This window comes from Caloenas nicobarica, chromosome 13 (genome assembly GCF_036013445.1).
Source record: "Caloenas nicobarica isolate bCalNic1 chromosome 13, bCalNic1.hap1, whole genome shotgun sequence".
Classification (NCBI taxonomy): domain Eukaryota; kingdom Metazoa; phylum Chordata; class Aves; order Columbiformes; family Columbidae; genus Caloenas; species Caloenas nicobarica.
The window spans coordinates 4,965,346-4,980,201 of NC_088257.1; positions in this window are offsets into that span (position 1 = coordinate 4,965,346).

Below are 14,856 nucleotides of genomic sequence, written 5' to 3' on the forward strand. Positions count from 1 at the left end.
CCCAAGAACTGGTCAAGGGACTGGCTGTTACCTTTTCTGCTCAAGGCTCTCCTGGTTGCTAAAAGGGATTCCTGGATTAGTGTCATTGTCATGAGCAGTTTGAGGTTTGCTCCTTGCTCTCTGTGCAGAGCCACAGTGACGAGGCACCGTGGTCGCTCTGCTGGATGCTGCGGAGAAAAACAAGACAGTCCCTTCCCCAGAGCCCAGTGCTGACAAGACCTGGGTGAGTCACAAGGACAAGCTCTGCCCAGGATGTCACTGTCCCACCACTGCTGTGTTTGAGTTGTAATTAACACCCGAGGTGTTTAAACCCAGTGAGATCCAGATCCAGCAAAGGTGTGGGAGAGGTTGAGATGCAGCCACACCTGGCCGAGGCTGCAGGGAGTCACCTTCCCAATGCAGCACGGGGCCAGTGGTGCCGCTGCCTGGGTCACGTCCCTGTCCCCGAGCAGAAAACACTCACCTGCTGCATTCACCACTCAGGGTTTAGCCTGAAGGTTCAACCTAATCCTTGAAATTTGTTTTCGCTTGCCTAGAGAAATGATTGCTTGCCTGAATAATTCAGTTGCTGTCAGCTTTATCAGCTGGACATCAGGTTATTATTGTTGGGTTTAGAGGGCAGCAAATCATTCCAGGCAATAGTGGGAATCACCTGTGAACTGCCAAGACAAACACCAAGATGTCAGGGAACTTCTTTAACCTTGCCCAGCTGCCAGGCCTGATGCTTTTGACTGACACGCTGGTATCACCCTGCTTGGTGCCTTCCACCAAAAGGCCAACGTCCTTCCATTTGGGCTCTTCTTTGGATTGGGGAAATTCCCTCTTTTCCAGGCCAATCAACAGAATCTCGCCGAGATTTATGGCTTTGATGAGTGAAATTTTCAGCCTCGAATCTACAGACTGCCGCTTTAAATACATTATAGAGATTATCAGCAATGTATCAAGGTGTCTTTGCAGGATGGTATAAACTTCTACTGCACTACTTATTGCCATAAACCATACTTCCAGGTTTTTATTTATATGCGCATTAGCTCAATATGATTGGATCTGTAGCCAGCCCTGGGGACTGGAGTAATTTATATATATCAATAAAGGTCTCCAGCCAGCCACTGGGTGCTCTAAGGGGAACAGTAGTTCCATTTAAAACATTAGGAACTGGAGAAATTGAAAATAACTCTCTATTTAGAGGCCAAGAAGTAAGACAGCAGGCAACAGAGGTCCCAGCACAGCAAGGCTATACTAAAGAGATTGTTAAAATGTCATTTCACTTACATATAAGCCACAGAAAAAAAAAAAATAACCCTTTCTTTCCCATACTTGCTACAAATACCACTTGAAAAGAAAACATATTCTTCAAACCTAAAGTGTTTTAAATAATCCCAGAGGATATGACCATAAAATTTTGAGTGACGTGTTCAAATAATTCAGGGGACTTTACTTGCAAAATTAGTTTTTAAAAAGACAGAAAATCTCATTACCTTTGCATTTGTTAATGTTAGATCTGAAATGTAAAAGCAGCAAAAAAATCCCTCAGTGGCTGGATTTTACTAGGCATGAAAAATCTACAGGAAGAAATGTCATCTTGTCTACCTAAAGTAACCAAACCCAATATTATTAAATTTTAACGTTAAAGTGTCTTCAACTGCTCTTTTCCTTTAACAAGCAAGAAAAGCATTGCACAAGCATCCAGCACAGATCTGCTGAGGTTTACCTGCCTCCGCTGCTCCTCAGTTTCCCATGGATACACTTGGCTGGTAGTCAAAGTTTTAACAGTGTTTATATATTAAAAAATTCATCTTACAGTGAACTTTAATGACCTGTAACTCAAACCCAGCTCGCTTGCCTTCCTATAATTTTTTTCAAAAATTCTCTTTAACTTTCTGCAAAAGATAACTAGCAGATTGGAAGGAGGATAGGGAAAAATGTTCTAGACAGAAAAAAGCCTATGAAGCTACACAAGACAAACAGGCTGTGGGGGTTTGCTGTAGTTTGAATTATGGAGCCACACTATTCGCATATCAGGATGAAAAAACATGTGGGATTGTTAGGGAGAAGCATCTGCTAAAAGACGGTCTCCCCTGTCCTGCTGCTCTGTGTTTTGTTCACTTTGAACTAGAAAAGCAATAAGAAAATGCAAGATCCTTCTCACCATCCCAGCCCCTCTTCTCTTTCTCCTTTGCAGGACTGAAGTGCCAATATTTTGTTTTGCTTCCTCAAAACTGACAATTTTTCTGAGGGTCTGAAACACCAGCATGTGGGGCCTGCCTCCTGCAAAGCTAACCAGTTGGCTTTTCTTTCCCTGTTATTTACTTAACCTGGAAAAAAACAATACAAAAACAAAACCAAAAAACTAAACACAACCACCAGCGTGCTGCTAAACTGAGGAGCAGTGATTTCTAAGCAAACACAGCGTGGCTGGTGTGACCACACGGCAGAGCGAGTGAGCCTTCCCCTCTCCCATCACACCCCCACACCCCAAGAGGAAAAAAAAATTGCTTAATGCAGAACAATGCCATTGTGTGCAGGAGGATTCCTGCCTCGGAGGAAGCGTCCCCATGAAGGAAGCGTCCCCACCAGAGTCCCCGCGTGCGGCTGGCAGCGCTTCGAACGCTCCTGCTGTCCTTGTGCCGCAGCCAAACTAAATCCATTTCTATTCAAAACTCAGATACTGCCCCGTTGTTCCAGGTTTTGTTTTGGTCTTTTTTAAAAGGTTTGTTTCTTATATAGGGTATTTATTTACAGTGGATTAATTAATGGTTCATGAGGCTTTACTTTTCCGAGGATATTACGTTCTGCTCTCGGGAGACAGTGTGGGTTGGTGGATGGAGCCATTGGGTAGAGACTACAGAGACCTGACGTGTGGTTTGGAGCAGGTCATGCCCTGCAGCCTCTCTTCCCATCCTTTCAGCAAAACCACCCACTCTCCTGGTTTCATGAATGGTTTCATTGCTCCCACTGAAGGGGTGGTTGTTAATTAATGTCATGAAAGTGCTCTACATAATCCTTCCAACGAGTGGGCCTGAGTTGATACCTAGGTCTTGTGTTAGACCTTGTACCCTGGAGAAAAGTCATCCTAGGATACACAACAGGGAGGAAAGCATGACGTGTTGTAGAGGAAGGATAAATGCAGGATGAGATGTTAGCGTGACAGGCCAAAGGTGAAGGAAAAACACACAGAGAAGTATCACGGCATGGTAGCTGACGAGGGTGCAAAACTTGCACCATCCACTGATGGTAATTAGCTCTATCATGTAAGGCAAACCGGGCTAATGCCCATGGGGAGATGTTACCGCACCAGCCTTGGCGGTGTCTGCCATTCAGGAACTGCTCGTGGGAGCAGGACAGTCCCCGTTCAGCTGGGACTGTGCCTGGATGCTGGATTAACAAGTAGATCACGGACAGGGTCCAAACTGGCGGTCTCAAAAATGTTTCAGTGCATTCTGCATGGTAACAGTGTTACTTCCTAGTTGTTGATAATTATGGGGTTTTTTCTGAATAAGTGCATTAGTGCCTTCATATTCTCACTTTGCTTAGAACTGCAAGCACACCATGCTGCAATGGCTGTGTTATTCTAACATTATTAAATGTCCACTCTTCTTTTATTAGACTTTTTAATAACATTTAAGTTGCACTCCTGGGAATTTTTGCAGAAAGGGAATGTTGGCCAGCCTAATTTGTACATGAAAATACCCCATAGGCCAAGGAAACAAGATTCAGATGAATTTCATGTGCAGTATGACTATGAATACAACAAGTTCTGAAGGAGCTTTGGGGTGTAAAACCATTCAGCTGGGAATGTCTGATTCCATGTGTTGTGTTCTGAAGGCTGTATCTTGTTTGTGCACATTACTGCTTGCATTTCAAGTGTATTTTTGAGTCTTTAGTAAATGCACCCAGTCTTCTCATTCCATATCTAGGAGGTGCTTTGTTACACCCACACAATGGGGCAGCAGAGGAATTACTGCCCTTACAGGAGACCCTGCTCTGCACGTCAATCCTAAATCACTTAATTCCCAGGCTGCCAGAAACACGAAGCCCTTAGGGATGTCCTGGGTGAGTTGTCCAAGTGCACTCCCGGCCAGGAAATTCGTGGGTGTAGAGCGATGCTAGAAGAGCAGGCAGATGCTTCTAGCTGACACTGTTGTTAAGGAGCTTTTATCTACAATCAGCTGTTTGTCATCTTCCTTGCTACTTCATTATCCCTTTTTAAAAAGCATTTGCAATAATTTTAGAATGGTAAACAAACAAAGTCACTTTAAAAGGGAGAAAACTGCATAACCCTTTTCCGTTCCCTGGGAAAATCCTAACTTCGACTTAAATGTTTTAATTCATCTCTCTCTTGGATGGTTAGCACATGAATATCCTGACAGAATGGGCTGCAGGAGTTCACAGGAACAGCACTGCATTTCCTTGCTCACAGCTGCCTCCACTGCTGCAGGGTTATTGTTTTCCTGCAATACCACAGAGTTTGAAAAGTTGAGCTGCTAGAAGTGTTAGAACTGAAAATGCACAGCATCAGATTCAGAATTAAAATATCTGGAGAGATGTTCCTGTGACAAGGCAGGGACTCCAAGGAACAGAGTTTGGCTTTTGGTTTTGCCAAAAGCTCCCTGACTTAGGCGAGTCATTGAATGCGTCTGTGCTAATTATTCTCTCCTTCTGCTTTGTTTCTTTAGAACCAGCTAGATAATCTCTTGTCCCCATCAGTATTCAGCTGTTTTCAAAACCAATGTCTGTGTTTTTATCAGGAAAATTATTCCAATAACTGCTTACTGATGGGAAAATTGTAAGTTCTTTGATGTTTGTTGAGCACTTTTCTCTACATCCAGTCACTAGCACATGGGAACTCAGATACTGCCTCAGAGCTTGCAGGACTCCCAAAATGCTCATTGCTAATGGCAAGAGCACAAAGAAAAGATGGGAGAGATTGGGTCATGGAGGTTCAGTAGTCCGGGCCATTTCCAGGGCTGTGGTGCTGCATGGGAACCCTGACTCAGCAGCAGGAAGCCACTTGCATGGTCACGTCTCTCTAAAGCTTGCAGGTTACTCTGTGGTTTCTTTCACATAAAGTCTGTGGGAACATTTTGTTCAGTTCCATGACACAAGTTCTGGTTTTTCACTTCTCCTGTTTCATTTTGGGCATGAAATGATGAACAGACCCAGAACCTCAAAGTGAAACTCATTGGAAACCACCACATTTCTTTGGTCTTTGTTTTAAATCCAGGAAAATCCACAAAATGCTTGCACTTTCTATGAAAAACCATCAGCTGGGTTAAGGAAAGATCCTAATCAAACCAGCGGGGAATTCCTGATTTATGCCAGAGTAAGCAAAGAAGATTCATAGTAAAAGGGCACAAGAACTATGCAGCAAACCTGGCCTGGGTTTCTTGTTGATTAAAAAAAAAAGAAGTGAAAGTAAATGAGTCAGATCAAGATAGTCCTAAAATGAGGTCGCTCTCAGGTTTTACAATGGATGTTGTGCACAATTTCAGTCACAGTCCACTTTGTCTTGAGCATTTTATCTGCATCTCCACAAACCATACTGGATGCAGGAATATCCACTGGGATACACAGGTCGAAACTCAGTGGTGATGTGCACATGGGACCCAAATATCAGGCTTGGCTGCTGTATGTTCTTTTAAGTCTTTTACTTCCTAGAGCCACATGTTGGCACTGGAAAAACAGGAATGACAGATCTGAAATGTGCATTTGTTGTGCTCTATGGCCTATTGGCAATACAAAAGACGTGGCCCTCCAGCCCATCTCTGGGATGCGCGGGGAGAGGCAAGACAGCGGCTCTGCTGGGGAGCAGTGGTGGAGCTGCTTTTATCACCACTTGGGAAGTGGTTGCAGTGTCTGACAATAGTGCTGATATACAAAACACATGTGAGGACAGCGGAGTGCACATGTGGCCTGGTCTGCACATTGCCTCGTCATTTCTCTTTCCTGGAAGACAAATGCAAGGAAGATGATAGACTTTTCGGAGGCTGGAAAATTATTTTGGTGTTTTGTGATTCCGTTTTAGCTTGTGGAGAGGCTGGCACAGCATGGTGCATCGAGTGTGTTTGTACCAAACGTAGCACACTCCTAAATAACCCTGATCTCAGACACTGACGCTAGTAGCATTAGTCCTAATCTTTCTATATATAGTGACTTATTGAAAAGGTCTTACTTCAAAACTGCTGCTGCTGCAAAATCACTGTTGCTGAGTAATATGACCCATGATATTTTATATTTCCTAGAGCAGTTCTATCTCATCCTTGCTCCATTTGATACTGCAACAAGAGATATGTGTAATGAGTTAGTCACTGTGACTCACATAACCTCAGTCCCTACAAAGCCGCTGTGTTTCATGCTGTCTTTTTTTTTGTTTCTTAAAAAGACAAAAAAACCATCCCAGTTCTAAGTGATTCAAGAGTAAAAGGAGGAGATGGTAGTAATCAGTTCCACCTAATGATTGATCAGTTTGTGAGGAATGCTGATCAACTCCAGATGTTGCATTCCAGCCTCAAAATGTGATCATCAATTCAGAACTCCCATCTGGTTTGTCTGACACCAATGACACAAGAAGTTTTCCAAGCAACTCAAAAAAAAAAAGTGGTTGCTGGGAGAATATCTCCACTCAGCCTAGTATGTTTGCCAGTAGGATGTGGCAGAGCTCCCTTTTGTGAGTCTGGCTCCCTTTGGTGTCCCTGAGTGCCTGGTCTATTGATGGTGTCTGACAGGAAACCATCCATTTCTGGAGATTTCCTTTCCTAACACCTCAATTTTCAAGGCCAGGCATTTCTGGATGACGCTCTCTCTAGCCGTGCTGGAGAAATGTGGGTGATAGTCTAGTGTTAATATTTTAACTTCCCCCCAAAATCACAAGATAATTTGATTCAGCCATCCTGCCTATTTGCCAGATTTCACATCTGCCAGCAACACATCAGTGTTTTGCATTTGCAAACTTTTTTTTGCTTCCCTATTTCTCAGAGCTCTGCTTCCCTTATTTACTCACTTACCCCATCCATTCCATAAAGCAACCATGCCCCTGGATAGTAAAATGCCAAATTCTCATTTATTGATTCACCATTTCCACTGACTTTAATGGGACTTACGCATGTGTCACCAATGGATCAGTCTAGCTCTGACCCAAGTGCTCATTCCCGTGCTGCAGTGAGTTCCCCAAGGGCGGCACTTGCCAGCAGATTTGTTGTATTCCTGAACCACATGCGGTCAACATTGAGGTGAAATTCCCCTGCAAATGAAGAGGCAGAAGGAGGCCAATCACCTTTGCAAAGCCACAAGGAAGAGAGGAGGAAAGCAGCCAGCAGAAACACTGTGCACATGCAGTGGTTATGCCCTCACCGGCTACATCTGTACCCCTGCAAACCAGATATTTAATTACAGTTTGCAATCATTTAATGACAGCTTGTCCTACCACAACACCCAGGCTGAGCCGTACCCTCCCAGACGAGCACCCATACGTAATCACGCTCATATCAGGGATGGAGAAACAAGAGGAGGCCAAGAGTAAAATGCAAACCCCGTGGGAGATGTAGCTGCTGCCCTTGCAGGAGGAGGACTCCTTGGACTCCTCGCAGTGCAAATCCCGTCCTGTACCAGAGAGCGGGGCTGGGAGGGCCCAGGGCATCCCCCAGGAGCATCCCGGGGCCGGCAGAGCGCGGCAGCACAGCAGGACCGTGCCAGTAGCACTCCCAGCCACCCCGCACCTGCGGCACAAAGCAACCTGCAGTAATTGGCTTGGTCTAACCAGCCCGGCTACTGCACAACCAAGGTAATTATCTAGGGGGACTTCAGCTGCCCACTGGAAAAACAGAAGCCGGGCTTGGAAACCAGTTGCATCATGAATGATAATGGTGCTGACAGTTTTAAAAGCGCTTGGGGACTTTTTAAAACACAGCTAACCCGTCTGAGAGAACCTTTCACGGGGCAGGAGCCACAGCCGTGCAGGCGGGAAGAGCTGCGGGGAAACAAAGAGCTGCTGCCATGTTGGGCCCTCCGCCTTCCCCATTTCCCTCTCCCTGTGAAAATGCTGAATTACGATGCTGTCCAAAGGAGCAGGAATGCTTCCAAGGCAAGGGAAGCCCAGAAAACGCAGTGCTCCTCACCGAGGTACGGCCATCTCATAGGAACCCCCCTGTTCGCTACGAACATTTTGTCTGGATCTCAGGGCATCTCTCCAGCAAGGCAGCGGCAGCGGCTGGGAGGCTGCGGCACTCACCCGTAGTGGATGGGTGGTTAAGGTGCCCCTACGCACTTAAACACATTTCCTTGCTAAATTCCCTGCGGTACATTAATTTTTGCTGATTGCTAATGGCTGCCTGGCTGTCTCTAAGGCAACTGGTCCAGTTATTATTAATTTCCAGGGTAGAAGAACAATGGACATTCATTTATCAGTGAGGTACAAAACAACAGCCATTTTTTGTTGTTGTTGCGAACTGGTTTTTAACTATACAGGTCCCACACTGATTGCGTTTTGAGTCATTTCTTGCCATAAAAACTCCTAGTGGAGGAAACTTGGAGCAAGAAAAAGAAAATGGAATTGAAGCAGCGCTCAGGAGAAATTTCAGTCTCCTTCAGCAAATGAATATGAAGTGAATGCAATTTTTCAGCTGTCGCTGACCTATTTCAGACCCTCTCCCTGCCAAAAAAAATTCCCTATGAAACTTCATTTGCCATAACATGAGTTTTCTGGAAGGATCAGTGAAAAAAAAATCAGAAGAGAAGGTTTAAATATAGGGTTCATGAGCTGCTTTTTACTGAATGCAGGAACAGGGGCAAGCCGAATAAATGGCTTTATGTCAGTGCTGTAACCATTTCTGTTCAGCCCTCAGGCCAGTGGGGAGAAAAAGTGACCCAAGCAAAAGTTAGCATTGCCTTAAATCTTTTCTGACATGCACTGTCTGATAGGGAATCCTAAAATACATAAGCTCAGGAGGCTTTAAATGCATTTCCTTGTGTATGTCATAATGGAAATCCGCTGAGTTTTGCATGCCCTTGATTTGATATATTTTGGGGGACAAAGTCTCCACTGGTTTAATTGTTTTGTGGCACTGGACTTACTCACAAAGACAATACAGTCTGGTGTGTTAAAGGCATGGTTAGGAGAATAACATCACATGAGAGATAGCATTACCCCATAATGCTATTTCTTGCCTTGGAATTCAGATCTAAAGGAACAATTTGCAATGGAAGTAGACAGATTGAACAATTTTTTGTGTCACAAAATTCCCTGATAGTGTAGGTTTATTTAAGACTATTTAACTATATGTAATTTGCATATTTGTGTTAATAACTATATTTATTGTCTTGTGTCAACTGGCATATGCAGACTAGTATAGTATATAGTGTGCAATATTATACAGAGCAGTAATCCTTTAGTGTAGCCAGCATTTGTCAGGCTACAGTATTTAGCAGTCTCTCAATAGTGTCTCAGTTTCATATTTACACATCATTTTGCAAACCTGCAGAGGCTTCCTTATTGCAGGGTGGGCACAGGAAATAATGGGTAAGTGTAAAAGAGTGATAGTAGCAGAGTGAGGGCTTTTTTTATTTTCAGATGTTTTTAAGGTACAAGGTGTTTTTTCCTTTCTCTTTTGTGAAATTGTGCCTGTTTACAGGCAATGGGGTTGGGTAGTTGCCGCTGTTGATGCCCACTTGAAACGACAGTTCTGCCTGAAATACCTGTATTCTCACATTTTTTAATGTTTCAAAATTAAGGCAGAAATCAAGAAAAAAAATCCAAATTGGTTTATAGTTTTCATTTTTTTACCAAGAGATAGTCACGTTTCTTAAAATCTCAAAAAAAAGGGTTTATTTCTAAAATTTTTATTTCTAAACCTCTCTCCATTTTTTCAGACTACCAATTTCCTTTTCCCTCTGTATGTCCTGTGCTCTGTACTTCTGTGTATTTACTGTAAAATGGAGTTTCTTTGTAAAATGCTTTGAAGAAGAATAATTAAATACGTTATATGTAAAACTACTGTCATTGACATTGATTTACTGGAGCATTTTGAGAATACTGAGGTTGAATTTACACATTTAACTGTAATTTCAGCCTTATTCACAAAGTTCTTCAATGTACGTAACTTTGAACTGAGAGTTAATGACTTGCATAAGTTCTGTACCAAGAAGACATCTAGGTGAGAGTTACAGATATAAAAGTTTTAAATTACAAGGTATTTTAGGTTTCTTTTGAACTAAGTTATAATGCCACAGTGAATATATGAGCCATTTCTATTTGAAATCAATGGAACCATTTGCATGACGCCAATGCAAGGTTCAGTCAAGACCCTTCTATAGAGGAGAACATGTTTTATTACCACTGAAATAATCAGGGGATTGCGGTAGATAAAAAGTGCTAATAGATAAAAGGTGATACTGCTCAGTATACCTGCTAGGAATCAGTTGGTGGTGGTGGAACCCAACAGTGCAGAAATCTAACCTAGAGCAATATATCTTCCTGTGTTCAGCCACCATACGCAAAAGTCACCAAAAATCTATTGCAAATTGTTTGATTGTATCACTCAATTTTTGCACTATGTCAACTGGATAAGTAGCCAGCTATGCAGGAAAGAGAAATGATACGGTAGAATTTATGCAACTAACACAACACAGCACAATTTTGAAGTTTCAGTATTTGCTACAAATTGTCAATGAGCTGCTCATAAAGGTAAACCACTTCACCATCTAATTTAAACAATCTCTACCGTTCAATAAAGAATATACTTTAATAAACCAGCACGCATGTGGCAGATAATCCAGAATGATGGCAGAACATTAGGCAGGGCTCCTTAAGTAATTATAATATTTGTATCCCCTAGTGTGTTACTTTCTGCTATGCTGGGCCTCATCTTTTTAATACTGGAGGGTGGGAGGATGAAAAGCTACTAATCCCTACTAATATCTCATGACAAGGGTCTGGAAATTTTGATGAATTTAAGAATGGCCAACCAGCCAACGTGGGCAGTCCTGGGGTTCAGGGTGTTTTCCAGGGTTTCTAACGAATGAGCTCTTCCCTGTCCCATTAATTGCCTCTTCTTCTGATTCCAGTGGTGGAGGCATCATCTCACCTCCCACCAAACCGACCATCAGCCCGCTGCAATGTCCAAAGATCTCTAGAGAGTTGATCCCTCTCCCATGCTTAAAAATACACTTTTCAGCCTGAAGTCCCATGGGAAATACTTCGTTAGGAAAGGCAGGGAGCAAAAGGAGTTAAATCATTTGCACTATTAGCTCAAGTGGCTACTGCAGCTGGTCCGGTAAATGCCAACCCAGGCAAAGCTCAGTCATTTTCTCTCTCACACACATTGTGTATAGCGAAACGAGAGTGTCTGCAGATTTATTAGCTTGTATATAACACTAAATTGATGAAAACATCCTCTAGGCAACTTCATCTACTTTTCACTTGCCATGTTCCCATGACAGTGACAACTTGTTGTGTTACAGCTGACCTGCCAGCCTCAGCTACTCCCTGTTCACTGGGGGCTGCCTGTCACTGGATGGATATGAAACGGGAGGTGAGGAGAATACAACAGGCAGTTATACACACATTCCTCCCAAACAGCCTGCTTAAAGCTGGCAAAGCTGCCAGTGGAGAGATTATTGTTCACCTTCATATAGATTCATCCAATTTATAAGGCTGTTCTAACAGATGAACACTATTGCTGCACACATTTTCGCATAGCTATAAATAAGCAAATTTCTTAAATCGACAGTCCAAAAATAGCAGCTCTGCGCGTTTTCTGCTTTTGCAAATCAGTGGTGAAAGGGGCACTCATTAGATCCTCTTTTCTAGCTAGAAAGGTGACCAGCACCAACCCCATATCAGGCAAAGAGCGAACGCTCCGTTGTTAGTGCCGAGGTGTCAGTCCCTGGAAACAAAAGAATCGACACCCGTCTAGGAACAAACTCCCCGTTAGTTAGCAATTCAGAATGACTTTCAAAAGCAATCCCTTAGTCTCCAATGATATCTGTCTGACAACTACTTAATCTTTGCAAGAGCCGCGTTAAACCAGCCTGTCATCGTCGCTACCTCTCAGGTGTAGCTTGAAAAGAGAGAGAAAAAGAGAGATCTGTGAGTTTCAATCACTTAGAAGAAATTAAAACTTTTTAGAAGCCTGTATGCAGAGAGCATTTACCATATTGAATGGAAGATGACAGTTACTATATAGACAGAGTGGTACAATGCAAAATGCCAGCTTCCAGGTGATTCTATCCCATCTCCGAGGCTGTCGGGAGCTATCAAATTAATGTTGAAATAATTGTCACTTGTGAATACCTGCCAGTGTAACCAAGTCGGGTATTTCAAAAAAATCCCAATTGATCAGCCTCACAAAATGTTCTGAATACTTAAAGAAAGAAGTTTCACTGAGGTGTAGTGCTGTTACATATTCATTTCAGCAGAAGGAATTTTTTTTTTGTTAAGAACAGAAGCAAAAATGAAAGTATTTCAGTTTCCTCACCGAAGCAGTGTTAATATCATCACTGATTCTATGATTATTTAAAATTCAGCTACCTTTACGATAAAAGAAGAAAATAAAAATTAGCTAATGCTTGAACCTCTTGCTACGAGTCATTTGCAATAAATCTTGATGCCCTTCTCTCTCTCTGTCTCATTGCTATAAAAATCCCCACTTTGTTGAAGTTCCCTTTTATCTCTGCACATGCTTCCAGGGGTTTTATTGGGGTTAATAGTATTTTTAGGTCCTATTGCAGCAAACTGTTAAATGTTCTTGGTGTCTAACTTAATGAAGAACAGAGATAGATCCACTCTGTTACCCCGGTCCCATTCTTGTTAGCATTTTATAATAAATGACAGCATGGGAAACTATATTCTCTATTCATGGAACACATGCAGCACTGGCAACAGCACCGTACATTTTCTCTACATTGACTTACCAATGTACCTACAGGAAAGAAGAAAGGAATATTATCTCTGTGCTGCACCAGAGCACTCCCAGCTCCCACTGAAACCCTGCTTGGTACTTGGCAGGTCTGAATCTTTGACATTTCTTCTAAACTGCTTTAAGGTACGAGGTTTCAGTATTCACCAAGCACACCTTATTGCCCGGTACAGGGCAGATGACTGCATGCTCCTCTTTCAGACATGTCTCTCACCCCTTTGCTCTTCGCCCTCGTCATTTTGCAGTGGGTTAAGGATAGCGCACCCTGAACGAGCTGCATCTGAATGCTGCAGCCAGTGTGGAATTCAGCAGACCCTTCCTAGGAGGCAGCTCGTGTCGGCAGGACGTGGTATCAGAGCTCTGTGACCTGTGCTGGCCCTCACATGAATGCCAGCAACAGTCTAAGGTCCCAACACGCAAGTACCAACCCTTCAGTCACCTGGTCCCTGACTACCTGAGGGGGCACGGTACCCTCAGACATAATGTAGCAAGATGTTCAGTCTGATCTTCATTAAGAGCATCGATTTAGCTTTCCTCCTGGGAGGCAAATATGGTCTTGTGCTCACTGTTCCCCAGTCCACTGGTGTTTTCACTTCTATACTTGACCTCAAGGCTGGCCAGACATGTCATGTCTTGGGGGAGTTTTCATGGCTCATGAGTTAAGTCACTGGACACCACCATGAGTTGACATGTTAAATCGCAAGACAGGCTGAGACTGTCGAACCATACAAATGATCTTGGAGCCTCACAGTCCTCTGACAAAGGTTCCTCTGTCTCTCTTCTGACAAACCAGACGACTAAATTCCATTTTCTAAGCTGATTATCTAAACTCTCTGTATAAGAGCTCCTCTGCTTCAACTGATATGAGGTCTACTGAAATTAATTCTCAACCACTGGATATTTACAGTGAATTAACTACCTCTTCCCTATCTTCTTATATTGTGTTAACAAGTACCTAAAGTTATTTTCTCTCTTCTGATATGATGAAACAATTCTTATAACTTGAGCTACATCCTGTGTTCCGGAGTAAACTGGAGCCATTCCATATTTATACTAGCATAACAGAAATAGTATTTTGATACTTGCGTATATATGAATATGGACAGAGAAAAATAATATCTGCCAGCAGGGATTTATTTAGGGAATTTATATGAAGTATATTAGTATGCTCACAACCATCCATTTACATGGTTAACACATACTGTATTTATTTGTTGTATATACATGCATGTTTCTGTTTCTGTTTATATGTAATTAATATCCTGACAGTGACGTGCAGAGAAGGAAATAAAGGGCACGTTCCACATTTTCAATTTCAGGCCATATATCTCTAAATTTTGGAGTGACCTTTGCCGAGGGATGGGCCCGTGCTTAGAACTTTTCCCTTGGAAGCCCTAACCCACAAACTCCCTAACACCGTCGTGACAAAGGCAGCAGCTGTTTTCCCAGGCCTTTGCAGAATTATTCCAGAAGATTAAAATATACATGTATATATTTATGCCGACAAGAAAGAGGGAAAGTGCAACTTCTAGTCAATGCCTAAATTTCCTGCCTCCAAAGCCCAGCTGGAGAGCAGGAGTTATAACAGAAAACAGCAGCACAATTAGCTGGAGTTCTGTAGCTGTCTGCAGCAGACTGCTTGCTCCTGTCTCTCTATAGGTGGTCTCCCAGTTCATCAGTTCATAAATAAGTAATTTGAAATGTGTTCCTGGGGGAAATTTTCCTCCTTCTCTCCTGAACAGACTGTACTCATCAGTTTTCCTGTTCTCCAGGTACCTGGCGTTCTCATTTATAATGGCCAGAGGAACTATGCTGTTCTAATTCTTGCTTCATTACATTTCCTAATGCTTGTTTTCAGCAGCTTCACAACTCCACATTTCTTTATATATTGATAAAAAAAACTCTTTGCATATATTATTTATTGGCACTTTCATGTTAGCTTTAC